The sequence below is a fragment of the Anomalospiza imberbis genome, chromosome 1 (genome assembly GCF_031753505.1).
Source record: "Anomalospiza imberbis isolate Cuckoo-Finch-1a 21T00152 chromosome 1, ASM3175350v1, whole genome shotgun sequence".
NCBI classification, from domain to species: domain Eukaryota; kingdom Metazoa; phylum Chordata; class Aves; order Passeriformes; family Viduidae; genus Anomalospiza; species Anomalospiza imberbis.
The window spans coordinates 78,227,786-78,250,719 of NC_089681.1; the positions used below are offsets into that span (position 1 = coordinate 78,227,786).

The 22,934-nt window shown below is 36.9% G+C and overlaps 2 long non-coding RNA genes across 2 annotated transcripts; one reads left to right on the top strand and one right to left on the bottom strand.

Moving 5' to 3' along the window:
- Positions 1–993: 993 nt before the first annotated feature.
- On the bottom strand, positions 994–13,104 carry LOC137480135 (uncharacterized). Its single transcript, XR_011002729.1, has 3 exons — positions 13,016–13,104; positions 4,425–4,496; positions 994–1,207 (listed from the first exon to the last, which is right to left on the bottom strand). It is a non-coding gene; the product is annotated as an uncharacterized lncRNA (long non-coding RNA).
- On the top strand, positions 12,703–22,595 carry LOC137480185 (uncharacterized). Its single transcript, XR_011002744.1, has 3 exons — positions 12,703–12,839; positions 17,844–18,008; positions 21,946–22,595. It is a non-coding gene; the product is annotated as an uncharacterized lncRNA (long non-coding RNA).
- Positions 22,596–22,934: the final 339 nt, after the last annotated feature.

Consider the following 22,934-nt stretch of genomic DNA (forward strand, 5'->3'; position numbering starts at 1 on the left):
GAAAGATGAACACAATGCACCACTTTGATATAAGACATTTGGATTTGAGAGCTATACTTTTAGAAATTTGCAGGCGTCAAATAGTATCTTGCAATGATGAAACAACAGCATACTGGGCTGCATCAGCATAAGCATTGCCACCACTTTCCCTTTTTTTGGCACCACTGGACCACATCTGGAATATTATGTCATTTTGGGCTCCAAAGTATTAAAAAATATTTGGGAAAAGGGAGTGACTACAAGAGAGGGCTAGCAATGTGGTAAAGGGGGACTTGAGGACATGAGGCAAGGTGGTGAGAGCTGGCCTTCTTCAGTCAAGATAAGAATAAAGGAGGATCTTATCACTGTCTTCAGAAAGGTTGTTCAGTGTGGTGCTATCTCCACCCTTAAACACTACACTTTGGTGGCAACAGACTAAGATTTCACTTTCAGTAAAGGTTAATACAAGCTGACCCTGAGAGATCAGATCATCTACAAAGAATTTGGGTGGGTATGGAAAGTATGGAAAGTAACAGTGACTGTACTTTTGTTGATCCACTTACACACAGAGGGTATTTCCAAATTAATTTTGTTCAGAACAGAACTGGTATATCCCTTACACCTACTTAAGAGATTCTCTGTCAAATTTCCATGTTAACTACAATTGTAATCTTTAAATTACATTTTTCAGTCAAAAGTAATGAGTGTACTTCTCTCTTATTAGAAAATTCTTTTGTCTAGAAAAACATATGAAAGGATTGCTAGAGTTCTCAAGGAGGTATTTTCTCCATTACCAGCAAGTGAAAGAAAAATTTTAGCAAAACTTGTCATGCATTCTTTTCTTTCAATTAACTTATGTTTTCACAATAGAAATATTCTACTTAAATTCATTTACCTCCTCAACTAAACTATTCTTAATGCCATTTCTTTGTTCAGAAATACCATAGGGCTTTTTTGATTATTTTACTACTTTGTTATGGGAGAATGAGGTAGCTCTTTGACAGGAAGTGACTGCTCCTTGTTCAGGTTTGACAGATTCAAATGGATATGCTAATACCCAGCAAAGATCAGTTTCACTTTCAAAGTCTCATGATCATTTTATCTCACAGTTAATATCATCTTCACACCTTCCAGCAATACATTATGCCACCAATCTTTTATTTTGTGAAAATATTTTTTTCTAGTGTTTTATTTGGAGTGACAGTGACTGAGCCACTACTACTCTACCCTATGAGTAGATAAAAAGGGTTTTACAGGGAATATATCTACTAATATCACCCAAAGATACCACTTGTGGCGTTTGCTCATTACGGCCTCAAGCAGCTAAAGTGCCGGCTAGCACTTCTTTGTGAGGCCGTAGCTGCTACGTTTATAGGCACTCCAGGGTTGCAGAGTATCCCGGTGTGGGTTAGCAGCTTTGGTGGCTCAACATGGAGAGGAAGTGAGGGGAAGAGAGAAGGACACTTTGCCTGCGAAACTGAGAACCTTTATTACCCCATGTGTGGTCTGAGCGGATGGCTTTCAGATCAGTGTAAGGCAAAATGGCCCTGAACAAAAGATTGCATCACATTAAATAGGGAGTGGGCGGACAGGGGTGGAAATCTGTCTCACCCTATGGGGTTAAACTGAGATAGGGTTTCACAACCAATGGAGACATAACAGAGGTGGGTACAGCATTTGGGGACAAATAGGAATACAAAGGTAAGGTGATTGACACAGAACTTTCATGAAGATGCAGGGAGTGGTTACAAGGTTGACACCCCAACAGGGAGTGACAACCCCTGATTGACAGAACCATGTAAGGAGAAACCCTGAGAGGAGAGAGATGATTGACAGGTAACTGTGGGTCTGAACTGTGGGAAATTGTTGCATCCTGGGTTTGGGTTCAAATTATGGGTTTTTTCTTTGTTAGTTTTCCAGTTCTCTGTACCCTCGTGCATCCCCCGGGTTTTCCCCTACTCCTGCAATTTCCATGCCCATCTTCCCGTTCTCGTTGTCCCACTCACCCCAAAGTCCCGTGTCCGCCCCTGCCGTGTTCCCATTGGTCGCTGTAGTACACGTCATCACCACGATGTCTGTACCCATTGGGTGGGAGAGCTCCCCGTCCGCCCTGTCCCTTCCCTATTTGATCCCACTCCTCGGCATGCTCAAGGCCATTTGCGCCCGTGCGAAGCTGGTAGCGGCTGCAGCTTTTCCACTGCAGCTCTCGCAGCCAATAAAGCATCCAGCTACCACGTGAACGGATTTGGACGAATTCCCTGCCTCTTTGTTTCTTCTCTCGCGCTGATGGCGAAGCGTGGCCAACAGCCCACCCCGGACCGTGGCAGCAAAAGCACCCGGGAACTGTGGCGAGCCCTGGCCCCGACGAAAAGCTGAGACGCCCAAGCCGGGCGTTTGAGAGCTGACTGGGGCCAAGAAAAGTAACGGGCAGCTGCGGGAAATCTTGGAGAAAACAACCTGGATCAAACCATTGTGAGGGAGAATAGGGGTACAAGGAACATGTCTGACTAACATTAATAAAATCCCTGACTAATCCACCCCAACCTACAACAACCACTCAATACTACATTAATCTCATCTACAAAGAGCCACTTTACTAACAGAAGAAAGGAGGTATCAATATGCTCCTTCAGAAGCTATCATATTTTTCCATTTTCCACTACAAAAGATACTTCTACGCATGTGACTAGATAAGAAAAAATATTGGCTTATAGAGCTAAATAGAGGATTCATCTTTGGAACTGAAGTGAACAAATTATTCCTCTACTACCCCTGCTCCCAAAAAGCATGTATTAATGTACGTATGCATTATTTTCCTCCTCATAAAAGTAAAGTGTAGCTTAAATAGATGCTAAATCTGATTCCATGCTCCCTGGCAGCAAATTGAGATTTCTTTAAGTTATTATAAACACAATTTTAACAAAGAGTACTGCATACAAATAGCATTTAAAAAAGTAAGCACTCAGGCACTGATTTGTATTTTCCAGAACTCCTCATTACCTTTACTTTAAGAATGCATGAGAATTATTCCCCCTCTATCTCTTACAGTACTACTAACAAAACAAGTAAGAACACCTAAAATATGGTATTAAAATCTTCTTCTCGTTGATTAAAAATATACAGACCAAATGAAATATAAAGGGGATATTAAAAACTCTATGGATCGACATAAAAAGATGCCTTCACATGCTAACACATTCAATATATGAACAAGTATATTTTATTTTTCTTTCAAGTTAATGGCATTGATTGTTTTTTAATTAAAGGCATGTAGCAGAACAAATTCAAAAGAAACAAAGAAAAAATAATACGGTTCAAATATTTCTGCATATACTCTAGATCTTCAATGGATATAAATTAGTTCAGAAGCTTAGAAATAAATGATATGCAAATTTGCATATGCAAATGTTCCAAAGTCCAAATCAGAAAAAAATACATGACTTACAGACTACAGATGTTCACATATTAGGTTGAATCAGGTGCATTACTTTTTTAGATGAAACTGCAAGAATAAATTTTATTATAAACATAGATATACAAAATTTGAATCAAAGTACTCAAAAATCTTTTACTTGGGATTTTATGACTGTGAAATACAGAAATGGAAATTATCTTAGTTAAAGTATATTTGCTTCCTTTTCCCCCACATCAGTAGTCTGCTGTAATTGGTGAAACTTGGCCAACTCAATAGAAATAACAAGAAACTAAGAAGGATACTCTCTGCGTGCTACTTTAAGCAATGGTAGTGTAAAGGGAAGAGTATAAACCAAAAAGCAATTGCTTTGTTTTTCTCTCAATGTACTTCATATTTACACCAGCTAAATAATGGAAATATATTTCATTCCTAAAGTCATGCCCCTTCTAGTACCTATAAATGACACAAAAACTAATAGAAGCACATGAAAAAATATTGATTTCTAAAATCTCCTGAAAACCCCAGAAGAGCCTGCTGCCATCTTTCTTGACATAAGCACAAAGCAAGAGGTTCTGATACCTCTGACATATTTTGAAAGGCTTTCAAAATACTATTTTGAAAATAATATTTTACTGATTGATAAAGATATTAAATCTGATTGGTCTGAATAAAAATACCATTCATGTTTTCTTCTCTGCACAAATTATTATATTTATTACACAATCCACTGTGAAGCTCTTTCTCTTTCTAACTTTGCTAATGATCTCTGGGTGTGCAAGAAAATTCTGTTTACTACTGTTCAGTGTCCTCAGAAATCGCAAGTTCTCAGCAAACTCTATGGTGAAGGTTCAGACTGTTTAGATAGGTTCTCAATCAATAATGAAATGTTCTTAATCAGAAAGTTTAAACTTCTGTTCATGGGATATTGAAAGAAACTAACAAGTGGAAGGATTGCTTTGTAGGACATAATTTTGACCTTGCCCCTGTGCTGTAAGAACAAATACTCATGCAGTCAATAAGTAGCACTTACCAAGACAAAGCATCAAGGTTGTGTTTAGGAGTTCCATCCTACTAGCAGAAGCAGAAATCCATATGAGGACGCCTGGGACATGAGAAGAGCACAAAATTGCTTTGAGCCACTGCACTCAGAGATAAATGGCACACTAAGAAAAAGACATTACTTTCCTCAGTGGTAGTACTAACGGAAATCTATAATAAGTTATTTTCAAGATCATGCTTCATATTATTTAAATTCTGCCCCAACATATAAACCAAAAATCGTAAGAAACAGACAGAAACCCAAGCTGTACTTTGGGACATAGAAAGCTTTCATTACCTACAACTGACAAGACAAAGGATGAGGGTGATATAAGTCACTACAGCCTAGGACACAAGAGAATTAGCTTTGGTTTTCTGACCCTCTCCATACTAAAACTCTCTCTAAAAGCCTCAAGTGGTGCTTGGCTAAGCTAAACCAGAGACACAGAAGTGTAGCTCTGATCCCTTTTGGAGTAGAGAACTCAGCTGGTTTCTGCAGTATATTTCAATGAAATCCATCTCTCCTCCTGAGATTTCAAAGTAGAAAATCCATGTGTGAGGTAGGAAAGGAAACAGAAGTCCCAGAGTTCACAAAGGGGCCAGGTCTGCAGACCATATGCAGCACACACCTCTATGAATGCTCACTAGCCTTTGAAAAGAGAATATTACTGCAACAGCTACATCTCATGAATTATGAACACGGCAGACTTTGAATCCCTACAAAGAGAATTCGAAAAGCTTGTTGAGCCCACCTCTCACTGAAGGTAGCTGTGTTTGGAATATTGATCCTAGACATTACATATTAAAAGCACCAAAACCATGTAAGCAATCAAAAAAATCCCTTTGAATAAGTTAGTTCAAACACCTTGTTCTGTTTAGTTTATATCTGGCCAGAAGGACGTATTTTGGTATTGCCGTGAGTAAAATATGCTTACAGTATGGTGGCCTAGCCAAACGAGAGACAAGAAGAATAGTATGTCAAGAATATTGCCAAGCTTTAGCTTAACATTTGGAACAGCCCACTCTTGGATAAACTTAATTAATTCCTATTTTATGACCTTTTAACATTGTGCTGGCTGAATGCCTATATGTTGCAAACCCTGCCAAAGAGGAGTTAGAGTGACCTCCACATCACAGTGACAGGCCGTCATTTGGACACAGCACATCCTTCATCAAGAAGTAACACACAGTACTTAGAGCAAACACTAAACATACACTGAGCTTCAAGATTTTAAGACTGCTTGAGTGAAATGTTTCAGGACAAGTAACTTAGAAGCATTTACTTTATGCACTTTATTGCAGTTTCTTATCTTTATGAACATAAAACACATGGGCACACACAGTTTCTGGGTAGTTACTGTTGGTTATCCTGAAGGATGACTCATGGCTGCCCATAAAGTCAAGTAGAAATTGTTACTAAGACAGAAAACCCAGTAAATTAAAAACTATTATAATTTGTCAATCATGGTGTCAGGAGATGGCAAGTTCCCTTAAAAGAGATCTTACCATTACTCCATTGGTAAAGGCAGAAAAATGTGAAAAAAATCTAAAAAATAATTCTTTTATATATAGGTAGAGGAAAGTATGATTTTGGATAGATTTCAAGAGTCTAAAAGAGTGAGAGAAACTAATACAGACAGTCTTATCCAAATTTATTTTTGTTCATGTGCTTTTATTCAATTTCTCCTTTAAGAAATTTTTTACATAAAATCAAAATAGTAGAATTCCACTAATCCAACCATACAGGGTAGAAAAGCAGACAAAAACCACTTACAAGTGACTTAAAATAAATTTATCTGTATATCTCTGTCTTACAAAATTAAGACAAAAATGTCAAAAATCATAGGAACCTTGAACTACCATAGGGTTTCTTAACCATTTTTGGGAAAATAAGTTAATAATGAAAATTTCATTTTCATTCCTTTCATAGACACATGAGCTTCTATCAGTTTTTAGAGCTTCATTTCATCCCAAATGAGGATATCAATATAAGGTTTAAAAAATTTTCACAGCATCAACTCTGAAGAAAATAATTTTTGTTTGAGGCAGTGGAGTTGATCAGACAATAAATTTGAGCTATTAGTTCTTAAAATATGACACCGAACCATTTATCAGAAATTTCTAAAATAAGTCAATTTTCACAATATTAGTTATGAAAAACCCAAACAAGCAATAAACAAACAGTAGAGAACATTTGTGCATCCAGGAAGGACACTGTGACAGACTTCCTAGTAACCTTCAAAGAAAGTGGATAAAATGGGGATATTCAAAATGGAAAAAAACCAAACAAACCACACTCTGAGAAATTTCATTAATGCTTACAACTGCCTCGCCAAAATGCCTCCTTGAAAAAGACCTACAATTTTGTTACAAAGAAACCATGCTCACAAAACCACATCACTTATAAATGAAAATTATAATTTGCCTAAGCATTTTTAAATCATCTCCTGCTCAAATATATCCTTACCTGTTAAATGATATTTGCTTGTAATAATTATGAGGTAACACATTTGAAGTCAGTAATCCACACAAGCTTTTGGCATTGAGCTTTTCTAGAAGCAATTCTTCAGTGAAAAGAAAGCAAAGGTGAAAGATGGATGTATATTTATTATTAGAAATAGTTGGTGTTTCAGACTAATTGGGATATGAAGGGGTGTTGATAAATTTGGGGAGATGAATTTAGCAGGCAAAGCTAGTTGGCCACATTCCTTAAGAAGTAGAATATTGCATTTATTTTAAATCCACAAAAATACAGCTGAAGCAGTACATGGCTAACTGCAATCGGAAGGAAAAACACATAGAAAACCAAAATAGTTTCAAAGAACATATGCAACAGATTTTATTAGAATAAAGAGTTACATGGCCCATTGTTAAGTGCAGGAATTAATATATTTTAGAATTCAGAATTAATATATGTTAGAAATGTGAGGATATTGTCACATATATCAAAGCTATTAATATTCAACAGCCCAGGCTAGCTCATTGTAGGGAGAACACGGGAAAAGTTTTTTTTTTGACAGGTTGAACTTTAAAAGAAGTAGGGTGTTTCAAGCTGCTGAGGAAATCTGGATTGTGAAAATAAATCCCCGAGAGATGGATTATTGGGCAGGTAATGGCAAAAGGTATCTGATAAATTGTAGAGTTATGTGGTAAACTTATTTATTACATGCCTATGCAATTTGTCACAGGGCTGTCTCATTTATCACTTCCCCATGCGAGATGCATATATTAATATTGCACACTGCTATCATTGCCTGACAGCTTATGATCCTGTTTGTGAAATTCATGCATCATTTTTCCCTGCTTTCTCCTATCACAAGATGTTCCATCCAGCTATATTTCCAGATAAACGCTAAGAAATGATTCCTGACCCACCTGGTGTCGTACCATATGCTACTAATAATGTAGACTACAAGTTATATACTTTCATACACAGACTGTAGGGTCAGTCATTGCCATCCTGTTGCTCACAGATTTATTCTATCAGGATAGGTCATTGATCAATCAGTAAAAGCTGGTATTCTCACTCAGCTGAAATGGATCTTGTCAACACCACTCTGCTAAAACATACTTTTAACAAAATGGCTGATTCATGAGAACACTTCTTGCAGTTACTGTTTTTTTGTGGGACCAAGTTAGCCCTAGCAAGAGCTTAATATTACCTTTCACTGAAACACCCACATCAAAAGGCTGCAATTGTATGTTCTTAAATTCCATTTTGCCTACACTGAATCATAATAGCAGTTTCCTTTGAACCAGCCAAGGCTACCATAAGTATACAGTATGCAACGGGGTAAAAGGTAAGTCATGGAAAACTTTTGGTATGGTAATTTTGATTATTAAGCTGGTAATTAGTTATTTTGCTCTTAAGCTATAACATATACATTGCTATTGCTCCTTTTCTGTTTCTTCTGTTTCTTTAAAGCTTCCTGGGTTTAAGAGATGACAGCTTATCATCCTTATAAGCTAAGTTATGATCTCCATATTAAAAACCATCTAGGAATGTACTTATACCTGCAAGACACCAGAATCTCATGTGGGAAAAGAGTAGCACTCCGTGAAGCAAAAAGGTGAAAAATATAGATAATAAAATCAAAAAGGAACACTCAGTTACAACTGGAACCCAACAGACAACAAGAAATAATTTAAACACATATGAAATCTGTTCATGTAGATCTCTGGATCTCCTAACAAGCAAAGAGAGCAAGAAACCATCACCAGGGAAAAAGTTGGTTTTCTGGCATAAATTCAACAGTCTACAATTAAATGTCTTAAGCAATCTTAAGCAAAACCCACTTGCCTTTTTTTCTTTAATTTCAACTTTTTGAACTTTCTTTTATCCAGATTTTCTAAGAAAACTCTGTCAGTCTGCCTTGTTTAGAAACACAGTACCTTATTCTCTCCTCCCTCTTCCTGAATAAAGTAGTGAAAGTCAAGTTAAATATTTTGTCACAATTTTCAGGCTGCCCTATGGAGATGTAAAGAACAAAATGGACTTGATATATACTATTTTGCATGTAACTTCCAAATGGGGGAAAACTTCACATTTATTTATATCAGCATTTGGATCAACTAACAGACATATTTGGATGGCTTCTGAAATCCTAATTTATATTCAGATTCTAGCTGGGATCATCAGACCAAGAAAACAACAGCAAGAAGATTTTATATAAAGAAATTAAAATTTTACAAGCTGCAGAGTGGTGTTGTGCCATATTATAAGTTTGGTAGGAAGCCAAAAAAAAATCAGTTGGAATCACAGAGAAATAACAAAGACACATAGCAATACAGAGAGGCAAAAATATTTCATTAGTATTTCCATAGAGTATTCATAATGCTGATAAACCATGTTTTCAAGGACATAAATAATTTTAATATGGAATTTAGCAGACTTGAGTAGTATTTTGCCATGGAAATAGGGCCATGCTTTGTAAAGCTTAAAACAGTTTTGGAAAAGTACATGGAAAAGCATTGAAAGACTTAAAAATGAAACTTGTCATACAGACTCCACTTAGTGTACAATCAAAAATATGTTCGTGAGAAATCTTCAAGAGAGAGGAACATTCATAAAATATTCAACAGAACTGAGCTCTGAGTAATTGTAAACCATTCACTGCAGGTCAAAATGATAGCTGAAGTTCCATAGCAGTATTTACCCCAAAATACAGAGGAAAGGTTTGGCTCACCTGATGGGTACCCTTTGTACTGCAGGTACATGCAAAGGTGAAGCTAAAGCCTAAAATGTTGACATACGTAGCTTTTGCAGGAGATGGATTGGTTACAGTGCATCAAAAACATGTCAAATACTAAATCTAATTCTGGGACAACTCATGTAGAAAGGCAGTGAAATGCTAAAGATTGATTCCAGGATATCTTTACCAGCACAAGGAAGCTGACAACAGAATATAAAATTCAGTTGACAGAATTCAATTGTACTGTCACAGAGGCACCAAAAAATACTGGCAATAAAAATTTTAATGACAAATTTGATTGATTAAAAAGGATAAAAAAATAAAAAGGGAAGAAATACGGACTGAACAACATCCCTTTTAATGTCAAAAGTGGAATTACTCATAGACTTCCCAATGCACTAAAAAATGACGGAAGAAAACTCTTTTAAAACTTTTATACATACATACCACTTTAGTCAAGGTGGGTTAATTGACCCTTTCTAAAACTTTGAAGCAAGGTTTGTTGAAGCAGATGCATTAGAGAACTTATTATACCTAGAACTACATTCTATTCACTGTAGCTGATAGTTTAGAGAAGAGAGATCAGGGAAGACCAGACGAGAAATTTCTGATATAAACAGCCTGCACTGGTAATCACAGTTTCAGATTCTTGGATCAAATAGTTATTGGAAAATATTAATTCTTAATAGTTACAGCTACTGTCCAAAAATGGCACTGCTGTAGCATAGGAGCCGCAGTGCTGAGAGTGGTTTGTAATTACTAAGAAGGAAAATGTTTTGCAAAACTTATTTTAAACAAATTGCTGTCAATCCTGTATTTGACTAAATAACTGCAGGATTTAGAAGAGGGCTAGTCTAAGTTCCTCCTATAAAAAAAGGATTCAACCCTGCAAAAAAATACAAACAAAACCTCAAAAGAACCCTATGAAAATCAAAAGATGAAAAGCATTTATAACTGTAAGATAGTGTCCACAGAGATAATCAGGGAGCAGGCAGCCATGATAGATATTTCTTGCAAGGCTTATTTTACTTCAGCCTTCCACCACAGGAAAATAAATAATAAAAATAGACTCAGACTTAAAATCCTAGAAACTCAAAAAGGCTGAGCTGATCAGTGGGAAAAAAAAATGCAAAACAATATTGAACCTAATCCACAAAAGTTTTCAGAGATTTATAAGGTAAAGGAAGCCAGTGTAGATATTGCCTGTACATATGCACACTTCTAGAAGACCAAAGAATGAATCCAAGCATAGGGTTCCTGACTGTTCCTTAATTAACAGCTTGCTCCCTAGCTCTGTTCTGAATCTCACCAACAGAGATTGTACATAACAGGGTGTGATTTAATAAGCAGAATTAAAGAGACTACATAAATTTTGATTCTTTTTAACCACAGCTCTGCCATGCTTCTGCCTTCAAACCTCCTTCATGCCTCCATGCCACATCTGAGGCTTATAGCACACCACCAATGTGTTTTGCAGAGAGAGCAACGTGGTGGGCAATAACACAAGTCTCCCATTTATTCAGACACAACTCACACAAACGTACCAAAACACCAGTTTTAGGGCTAAAGGAGAATTTGCTGACACTCTTGTGTTGTGCAATGTGGACATGGCCAGTCTTTTCTAGGGACAGCAAGCCCCAGGCTGTGATCCAGTCTGGGCTACTCAATTCTAGACTCAGGGACCAATTACTTGTCCTTTCTTATCAGGGTACAGACAGACTGGCACTGTAAACTGGTATATATGGTTAACTTCATATTCTTACACTTGGAAGTGAAATATGCAAGAGTAATTATTTTCATGTCTTGAACTGAAACATAGTATCTTTAGAATGTTTTGTTTTACTAGAAAGAGTCAAGTAATGTCAGTGAATCAGGGATGAGTGAGTTATGGGAGTTAAGGAAAAGTTATCTTCAAAGAAATTACTGAGAAATATGGAAATTTTCTCTCTTTACTCTTCCACCTTTTTAATCTAATATTTTAAGATTAGTTCTTATTCTATTAAGGATTCATTCACAAAATTTGGCAAACACTTCTCACTACACATCACTCAAGAATAGTGCATGTGTGACAATCAAATGCAATGCAGCAGCATCAATGGCAATAAAAGTATGGAAATCCTATATGCTGTAAACATGAGCATTCTGTGTGGTAGCCTTCCTAAGTTAACTATCCACAATGATGTACAATTTTTTTAAAGTAGAATGGTTTTCCATATATTCTAACTGTTTTCTGGGAATTCTTCTGCAGAGATTTACTAGATAGGTGAGATGGCCCAGTGTAAAATTTACCTATGAAATTTTAAGCTTTTAATTCATGTACTGCATGTTCACATTGTGCTGCAAAATGCAGCACACCTGTCCTCTGTAGACAAAGCCAATGGTTTCATAGGTTTGCCTCAATTTAAAAACTACCTAACCTCCAAAACAACAAGAATTACAAAAAGCAGTAAGTGTACTTATTAAAAATAAAATGAGACATTTCTAGGACAAGCCAAAGAGTTTCAACCACAAATGACAAGCCACTTTAACAGCTTTTTAGCAAGTATCATCACATGCTTGCAGAAGTATGGTATGTAGAAATAAGACTGTGGATCTAGTTAACTTGATCAGTCTTAGTTGTGCCAAAAACTGTGTTCCAGGATGGTTTCTTTTTTATAGGACAGCAGAATTATCTCACAGGCATTTATGAATGCAGCTCTGTTTGGTACTTATTTATTTGTTACATACACCTATCCAAAAAACATTCATCACAAAATCATATACCCTCAATCTTCATTCAATCTTCAGTCTCCTTATAAAAGCTTCCTCTAAGTATGTGTTTTTACAAGTGCAGAATTTCCACCCCTTAATTTTCATACTTTACAAAATTTTCTTATGAAAATTGATTAGCCAAAGCATCAAGGATAATTAACCTTGGGCTTACCAGCACTCACTCTGACTCTCAGGAGCCTTGGCAGTAGGTAGCTGTCTGATAACACCTTCTTGGAGCAATACCTTGAGTCTCCATAAAGCGAACTCAGACTCAAGGCTTCCATGACCTGATATTCCGTCTTTGCTTCCTGCCTTAGGTTCTTTTTCTTAATTTTATTTTGTCTTCAGGCAATCTGAATATTTTATCAGTATAAACAACAACAACATCAAGCTGTAGGATTCTCTATCCTCAGTTGTCAACTCCTTAACACAGAGACGCAGGAGATTAAAAGTGTACAATCAAGGTAAGACAGAGACACCTGGACCAAAAACTATTACTAGTCTATAAAATTACCAGTTAACAACAACACTCACTGTATATTATTTTTATTCTACTTTGAATTAGACTCATCCAGGGCAACCTGTTAAATGTATCAACAAATCCTTGCTTTCTGACAAAAAAAAATTCTCTAAAATACACCTTGTTTTGCTTTCCAATCCCTACCTGTGTGCCATACAATGGGGAAGTAACACAACACAGAGCTGAGTAAGAAAGCAATAGCTGATAGAATTTTCATGATTTCATGCCTCTCCCTGTGCAAAGGAGGGCAAAACATTGCCCGGCAGCCAGGGCTGAGCGAGGGAAAACGAGCGAGAAACAGCCCTGCGAGCCCTGAGGGGACAGCAGAAGCAGGGACGGGGACAGGAGAGACCCGGCAGGGATGACCCTGCAGCCTGGGAGAGAGTCCAGCCGGGCAGGGCTTTCCCTGAGGCCCCTGAGAGTGTTCCAGGCTGGAGCAGGAGGCGTGTGGGGAAGCGATTGGCAAAGTGGAGTTGATGTGGGCTGACCGCCCTCTCATTCCCATTCCTGTGCGTCCCTCAGTGAAGGAGAAGATTACTGGGAATGAAAGACTGATGGTGAGCCTGGAAACAAGGGGGAATGGAGGGAAGATGACTTATTTTTTTCTTTTTATTTTCTCACCATTCAGCTCTTTTTAACTGGCAAGAAATGAAACTAATTTTCCCTTAGCTGGGTCCATTTTGTCAGTGCAATTACTGTCGGCAATCTCCCTGTCCTTATCTCAATCCTTGAGAATTTCCATTTTATTTCCCCATATGTCCTGTTGACAAGAAGAATTGAGAGAGTGGCTAGTAGACTATCAATGTCAACCCACTACATCCTCATGCTACTCAAGAAGAAAAAACATTTCATCATACTCTTGCAGTCCAGTAAACTTAGAGGACAACCTAAAAAGAGATTTGATCCTTTGTAAATCTGTAAAATGGTAATTGGGATCCACAACATGACAAGCAGAGAAATAACATGAGCATTTGGTACATAAGAGAATTGGGATGAAAAACTACGATAAAATTCAGACTGTGACCTGGAGCTGTTCCACCCACAGATCTCACATTGATGCTACCCAGTGGCAGCTGCAAGTCACTGTTCTGAGAAATAAATGTCTCTAAAGCAAAACGATTTGACCTTTTTATAGAGCTGAAGAATAAACAGGAAGAAATCTTTATGATGAGATGATTTGTATACAATAGATAAGAACTTTTAGCTATTTCTTTTGTCTTTTACTGGTGATGAGGACAAGTGGATGGAGACACAAATAAGAGCCTGAAGTGGCTAAGTATCTTCTGTTTGCTTGGACAATTACAAAACTAGAATAAGTATTTTACTGAAAAACCCCAATAGCTGTTTGAATGTATTCATTCCATGTGGCATCTGGATTTTGGTGAAACTAATGAGAGGATCATAGAATAGTTTGGGTTGGAAGGGACATTAAAGGCCATCTAGTTCCAATCCCCCTGTAATGGACAGAGACAATTTTCACTGGACAAAATTGCTCAGAGCCCCATCCAGCCTGGCCTTAAAGACTTCCAGGGATGGGACATCCATGACTGATTTGGACACACAGTTCCAGTGCTCTACTACCTTAAAATATTTTTCTAATATCTAATTTAAATCTACTGTCTCACAGTTCTCATCCTGGTGGCTTCCTCTGGACTTGCTCCAACAGGTCCAAGTCTTTCCAGTGCTGGGGCCCCAGAGCTGGACACAGCACTGCAGGTGGGGTGTCACCAGAACAGAGCAGAGGGGCAGAATTCCTTCCCTCACCCTGTTGGGCACACTGCTTTGGATGCAGCCCAGGACACGTTTGGTTTCTGGGATGCACATGACTGGGTAATGTCCAGCCTCTCATCCACCAGCACTCCCAAGTCCTTCTCAACAGGGTTGCTCTCTATGTATTCATCCCCCAGCCTGTGTTGATAGCAGGTTTGCCCTGACCCATGGGCGTAACCTGGCACTTGGCCTTGTTGATCCTCACGAGGTCCAAATATGCCCACTTCTTGAGCCTGTTCACATCCCTCTGGATGGCATCCCATCCTTCAGGTGTGTCAGCTGCACTACTCAGTTTAGGGTCATCTGCAAATTTTCAGATGAGGATGCATATGTGTGTCATAGAAACAACATTAGAAGCTGATCAGTCAAAGAATCAAGAATTCTATGAGCTTTTTCTCATGATTTACACAGCTAACATTCTCAGCAGTGTCTGGCAAAAAAGTTTTGAGGCTGACTCTAATCAATAATATTTTAGCTGCCAATTACATTTTATATTCAAAAATTGCCATCACAAAATGAGTGATACAAGGAGATAAATCTATTTATCCTATCAAATCCATGAAAGGCTAATTTAAGTACTAATTAAGGTCTGTAAACACTGATGCAAGAAACAGACAAAAAATTTTAGAGGGACATTCCCTCTGTTTAGCCAGAATATAATAGCAAAAGTGAATCAGAAACACATTTTTATAGTTAATTGAAGAAAAAAATTGCAATTGAATACTGTGACTTTGCCATCACTTTATGTTTTTAAGTTAAACCTTGATAAATGTATAAACATGATCACAAATGACAGAATGTGATAAAAGAATTTCCAATTATATAATTTAGACTAGACGGGCATTTGTTTGTTCTAGCCCTAGGCTTCATACAAGATTGCACTAAAGCATGGTAAATTTGATAAAGTTGACTAAAATATTCTCATTTAGTTCACTAGCTTTTAAGTTATTTTCATGTATATTTAATATTTTCCTTTTTTTCTATATATATTATAAGAAGTCAACAGGAAATTTTTGAATGACGTTGCTAGGATATTTATTGGAATGAATTTCTGCTAAACATTAAGCTCTTAGCTGTTATTTATTTCAATTGACATTTCATTATATTTTTTTCTCTTCTGTATGCTTTGTATTGCAACTTTTTAATTATGACTTTTAATTTTCACCTATTTATTTTTACAGTTTTTTTTTTTACATACAGGAGCTATTTGTATTATCTTAATGGATAACATTTTCTACTAAATAAATTAGTTTTGTAAGAGATTTGGCCCCAGTTTGGTGGGGAAATATTGGACTTGGTCTATATTTTACCATCTGGGTACATCAGATTCTGCTTAGAGACCTAACATTTGTTTTCACTATTCATGCCTGGACATCATAAAATATTTCAAGCTTCTCTTGTTATATAGACAATCACTACTGCCTACACTTGGCATTTTTTCAGCAAAATGGTATTTTGTGTTATGTAAAATTTTGAAGTAGTGCCTTTGTAAAGAATCTCATCCTATGCAGCAGCTCCACCTATGCAGTCACAATTTAATTTTATTCTTGGAAGAATCTCTGCTGCATCTGTTTGCCATCCATGAAGAATTACTCTCAACCTGTTCTAAGCCTTGATCATTTTATCTGTTTGTTGAGCCTGATGTATTTTGCTGAAGAGGTAGACAGTACCAGCATCATTTACTCTAGATATTTCTTCATGTAACTCCCTTCTGAATTCATAGGTTATTTTGAAAGCATAAACTTAATTTAATAAAAATTCTTCAATTTAATGCTAATTGTTTGAAGCTGATATGATGGTTCAAAACTTCCTTCCACAAGATATGTCTGTCAGAATTTACCTCAAATGATTTCAAGTCCAGAATCACTAATGACACTGAGAACATATGTTCTTGCATTTTTTCCCCTCAAGATAAATATATCGTGACTCAACTGGAAATCCTAACCAGGATATAACTATTGTAGCCTGATAAGAACTAATTGGAGAAAAGACAATTTTCATTGGTCTATTCAATATAAGTACTTGCATGTATAAAATCTTCGTCAGACAGTATCCAATGACAGAACACTACATTAAAAGGTAAATATAATAAAATTATATGCCTAAGAAACAGTACTTCAGTACCTGCTACACAAGAAGTTGCAGCACTATCAGGCAGAGAGCTTGAGGCTCAGAGTTGCGAGCATCGTGAATTAAATGTTTACTATGCAAATTTCACTCCCTGAAGCCCTTCTTTTCCTGGTGAGGAATTACTGACCTTTCTCTCAGCTTCCAGAGCATTGGTAACTGCAATACTTGTGTCAAGGTCGGGGAATGCCAGTAGGACACGGAATGGGAAATTTTTTGGTGCATTTTGTTGTGTTTGCTTCCCAAGCTGCCAGCTTTTCATAGTATTTCTGCTAGTCAAAAAGGTCTACAATCCAAAAAGTCACCCTGGACTGGTCTACCAAGAGAACGCTAAAGCAGGGTTCACATAGATCAGTTCATCATCAGTTCAAAGTAATATTGGATATTCTGTGGTATTATATTACCATCTCAGCAGTTCCATGGCTTACCATTAAGTATGTCAGTGGACTTGTGACTATAGTGCAAAAAGCATGTTGAAATATAAACAAAATATTCTAGTGAAGCCAAGCCTACCCCACTGTGCTAACAATTTTTCTAGCCAAATTTACCAAAATGGAAAGAAAGGAAGAGGTGGAAGTTCTGTCTGTGAACTAGTGGGTAACAGTTCAGCAGCTTCCTAAATTATTCTCAAGTACTTCGGCACATCTCTGGATAAAAATTTACATGGTTCAGAGGATTTGATGTAGACAGGAACATTTGTCAAAAGATAACCAAACTTTTTCAAGTTTCATTAGTGAAGTTAGGAAGCTGACCTATGGCTGCCTTTTTCACTAATCCATTAATTAAAGAAAAAAGCCATAAGGCATGACATGCCTTCAAATCTATCTATATCTGTAAGCAAATGTGTATATTCAGGAATGCATTATAAGCATCACTAATACTGATACAGAAAGATACTGCAGACATCTTTTATAACCATAGGTTTCACACATGCAGTCTGCCTGACCATCTTTCCTCACTTCAGAGTGTTCATCTGTCTTGTAGAAATGGTTCAGCATTTTCATTCATCGTTTCAATGAGATGAGGTAAAACCTCTTAATTTTTTTTTCAGGCTTGAACTAGTGTATTTTCATGGACTGTGCTTTCTGAGCCCATTAATAGTTAGGATATTATATGGTTCACTGTAGTCCTTTCCATGGGCTGCTGCTCATATCAGATCAAGTAATAAAGAGGCAAATCCCTCCTGGATGGAAATGCTTGGCCTCACTGGAGGGGGGTGAGTGGAGAGCAGTTAAAGGCATCAACTAATAGAATCCACTATTTTGCCTCAAAAAAGAAACAAGTAAACAAGCACAAAAAGAAAAGTGACCCTTCAAAATAGAAATGAATTATAATTTTTTGCTTTGTCCATTTTTAATAGAGTTTCATCCTCAGACACATTCACAGGAGTAGACGGCAAGCTTTTCTGCATGGCTTATACAGGATATTATTTTGAACTGCCTGTTCATTGCACTCTTCTAGATATGTGAATAAAAGTGAAAGCTCACAACCCTCCCTATTCCCCAGGAAACTGTCAGCTGTGCCAAATTACCACCACATCCTGAACTGTGCTGTGTCCATTGTCTCCCCAGTCTGAAATGATTTTATAGCATCCAGAATCATGATAATCATTATGCCTTGAAGTGGACTTCAAATGTTGTATTTGTGTGAAAAAAAATGAATTAATTTATTTGGAATTTTCTCATCTTCCTTCCTCTACTCCAAGAGCTGGGCTACTGGCATCCATATGTAGTTTCTCCTTCTTTTTTCCTTTTCAAAGATCATTTGTCCTAATAAGCTGTACATTTTGGGACTGGTAAATATCTGTCTTCCAGAGGTCTCCAAATGTACTTTATGACACTGTGTGGGAATGAGACCTGCAGCTATGATATATATAATTAGATACGTGGTAAAGGGATTTTCATGAGATATGCAGTGATGGGATTTCCATGGGTATGATGGGATTTCTGTGGACATGATGACCTGCTGAGGTGGTGACAGGTTGTCAGGCAGAAACCAGAAAGCCCTTTTTGCTGCAATTGTCCAGGCAGAAGTGTGGGCATCAAATGTGTCCCAGTTCCATTACATCCTTGTGCAAGACACACAGTCTTTGCAATCTTTCTTTGTAAATCTTGATATCCTTCATTTACTCATAAATTGCCTCCCCCTTCCATTTATGATGGCAGTAACTGAATATTTGATAATACCCTCACCTCTGCTTATTCCAAAAGTGTAAATTGGCATCTGAAATCCTCAGCGATAGAGGATGAGAATATGATGACCTTGCATGCAAGTGGACGAGGCTTGCTCCTCTTTACTCCCTAAAGTGAGGACACCTCTGTGATAAGATTTGCACATCCAACTGCACTGGAGTATATCCAGGAACTCTTGTTCACTGTGCTATATACATACATTTTGCATGTGCAGTAAATTTATTACCAGCAATCTGAAAGAATCTATAACTTGTTGCTCCAATAAGCTGCACTATTGGTAAACTTGTGTTCCTGAAAGTTCCTATTCAATTCGTCCAGACTTTTAGTGTTTAGTTGGTTAAAACTCACTATTTGTGACTCTCTCATTGTGAATCAGACCGCATTAGAGTGTAGCCCACATTCTTTATGCATCTGGGGTCTTACTGAACATAACCAGACTTATATTTCCAAACTAGTTCTAATCAGAAATTAAGCCCAGTTGCACTCAGTCCCTCTGATTCCTTAGGACTCACTGGAGCAAGGGGGTTTATTTTCTCCCAAATCCCTATATTCTTTACACACTGGTCTAAGCTGAGAGTCACAGCACAGAAATTATTACTCAAAGGAGATAAAACTGATACTCTCAATTCAGGACTGCTGTGACCAAGAATGAGTGAGAACTTAAGATTGTCTTCCACAGCAATCTGCATTGCCACCCCAGCACACTCCACTGAATTAGCTTCTCGAGTGCCTACACAGTCCAAACAAAATATCACAATGTCATAGCAGAGAAACTGACTTTCTCTACTGTAGACTTAACTATGGTATAACAGGAAAAGTAAGAGCAAAAAAGACCCCAAAAAGCCAGGTAAAAGTAACCATCATACTACTTTGCCAATCCACGTAAAGAAAGCAGTAAATTCAAATAATGTTGTCATGCAGTCAAAGCATGCTAAAAAAACAAAAGAAAACCAAACGAAACCCAAACCAAACCCAAAACCAAAATCAATGAAAAACCTCCAACAAAACAAAACAAGCGACGAAAAAACTCCAACAAAACTCCAACAAAACAAACCAAAACCAAAAATCAATAAAAAAACTCCAACAAAACCAACCAAACAAAACCCCAGGTTTTTCTCCTGAAAAACACCCCAATGCTTGCCCCCCAAAACCACCACCAAACCCTCTAGGCATTCTCTACAAAGTTCCACAAAGCAATGAATTTAAAAAATACCCCACAATATTAATTTCCTGCTGCATACAAGGAAGGATATATTCTGGGTATGCACTCCAGATCTTGACACTGGATCTTTTTCAGAAGTAGCTAATCAAGGGAACAGAGCTTCCCTCAAAACCCTAAGGAGCTCATAGATAATCTAACATAATGGTCATTCAGCATTGTACAAAAGAACATCAACTGAGAGTCAGGAGTGTAAAGGACTCATTTTCACATTATCAACAGAAGTATGAAGAGGACAAAAAAATCACTACCACCTTTTTAAAGAAAGTATTTTTAATTATTCTCACTTTCATCTGTTCACTTACTTTCACAACATAGACATGTCTTCTCTTTGTTTATGGAACACAGACATTTTTCAGACAGATTGGACACAAAAGACCGTAGATCAGCAATGATGCCTGAAGATACCTAGATGACATAAATTAGAACCTTTATTTGGTGTAAGAAAGCTAAAGCTGTTGTCTTGGAGACCAAATGAATTAATTCAGACTGTTTTTTTGAGAGGGATGGCATTATGAATAACCTCCACATGCATCTCTTTTAAATGCAAAATAGTCCTTAAGCTTGAATATAAAATTTCTCTGAAGCTGAAAGAAAAAGTGACATCATTTCTGTTTTAAGAATGTAATCTTAATTTCACATCAACAGAATTTTAAGAACAAAATTGTTCAATATTCACAAATCTTAATTGGTGGGGCTTTCAGAGCAGACACCATAGACACTACACAACTTGCAATTGTGCACTTTGTAAAGGAAGCTGAACAGGAGCTATGAAAGCATACTTTTCTTAAAAAGTATGTTAATTTAACAGATGGTTTAAAATACTCAAGTGTTTGTGCCCAAAGGATGATGAAAAAAGCATCAGTGAAAACATTACACAACAAGTAAAACTGTAATATTGCTGCATGGCAGGATATGTTTAACTTCCTTTTGCAAGGCTGAGGAGACACTGAGAAGAATTTTATGGTGAAGAAACTGTGGAATGACATCCAGGCTCTGATCCAATCACAGTGGAAAACTGCTCTGGCAGGTCTATTTACTCTGAATCCCAAGCTCCATTGTCTGATAGAGCAGCACTACCAGAGAGCTGATCAGAAAGATGCATAATGTAGAGAGGTCAGAATTAATAAAGATTTGCTTCTGACATCTTACAGCTAAAACATCACACTTCATGCTGCAGTTCCTTCAACTAAAAATACCTTCCTGCTTGCAGGCCACCTCTTATTTTACCAGCAGTCACTGAGATTGAGAGACCACTCACTGCCATATATATTATTTATTTATTAGCGTACCAAGTGGGGGACAACAGTAAAGCAATTTCTTTCCTGTGGATTTCAGCAGAATGCAAAAAATGCTACGCCAAAATGCCGGTTTTATTAAAATTAGCATTGAAAATTCCTTACTGTTTAAAGATCTTGTTCCTAAAGATCCACCTGATTAGTAAGACCTGTTGTACTGGATCAGAACAAAGACCCATTTAGTCCAGCATTCTCTCTATAACAGTGGACAAAAATAAACATTCAGGAAAAAGTATTTAGAAAATAATAGTCAATAGGAATACCTTCCAGTTATAGCCTCCATAGTTCTAAACATCTCATTTAGGAAATTCCTGAATTGTAGTGGAACCCTGTTCATGGATTCTACATCTACAGAATTATGGCTTCAATTAGCAGCAACTAGGATACTTGCTTTAACAACCTTCCCTTTCAAAACTTTCAACACTTCTTTCCTCATTTTATCAGTTCATTTTAAGTAATGAGCAATTATGGAGGATGCTTGGAAGAATTACTAAGGTTCTTCAGTCAAAAACCTGGAGGGATAGTCTGCTCTAGAGCGCTTCAGTCTTCAAGGATCTCACGAGTTTTCCAAAACTGTCTGCATTCCCTTGGAATTTCCAGAGGAAATAATATCCTAGCTCTGTAGCATATATAGTGAGGGTCAAATCTTCCAGGGACCTAATACTTTCAGAATTATCTAAAAAGGCGGGAAATCTGTTTTTTTAGGTAGCCTTGGATGTGTCAACCTTAATTTCTTCACCAGTTAACAGTCATTAACAGTAATTTCATCCTTATTGTTTCTAATCAGTTCTTCCTCTAAAATAGCAAATTGACTCAACAGCTCTGTATCCTCATCAGTCATGAAGCAGGCAGCAAGTAATGAAGCATTCATAATGAAAGCTAACAAAATATTTTGGTTTATTCCTTTTCTGAGTTTTGGTGTTTTTAGCAAGTATTCCTTGGATTCTTAAGTATTATATAGTCTTTTTTTCTGTAGAAGCAATAGTTTCAATTTTTTAGGAACCATTTCAGTATGGAGGAAGGAGGTATCTGAGTAAACTGCTCAAGATTATAAAATATTTTTATGGTTATCTTTACATTAAATGAAAAGAAAACACGACTTTTCAACCCTTGCATTATTTTTCCAGACCCTACTTTTATAATCTTTTAGAAGAAATAAACTGTAAGACTGAGAAGGTGTTTGTGACAATTAAGAATAATCTACTGCATGGAAGAAGTTTCTGTATGAAAATGCATCACTTAATTTTTTTTAAAATTTATTGCTTTTTGCTAAAATAAAATTTCAAATGAGAAGTATTTTGTGATATTGCTAAAAATCTTCAGTATTTTTTTGCATCTGATAGTTTAAAAGTATAATTAGTTTATAAAGCTGACTTCCTCATGCTGTCATACAATGTGTAGATATTTTATATGCATAATAATTGAAAGTATAA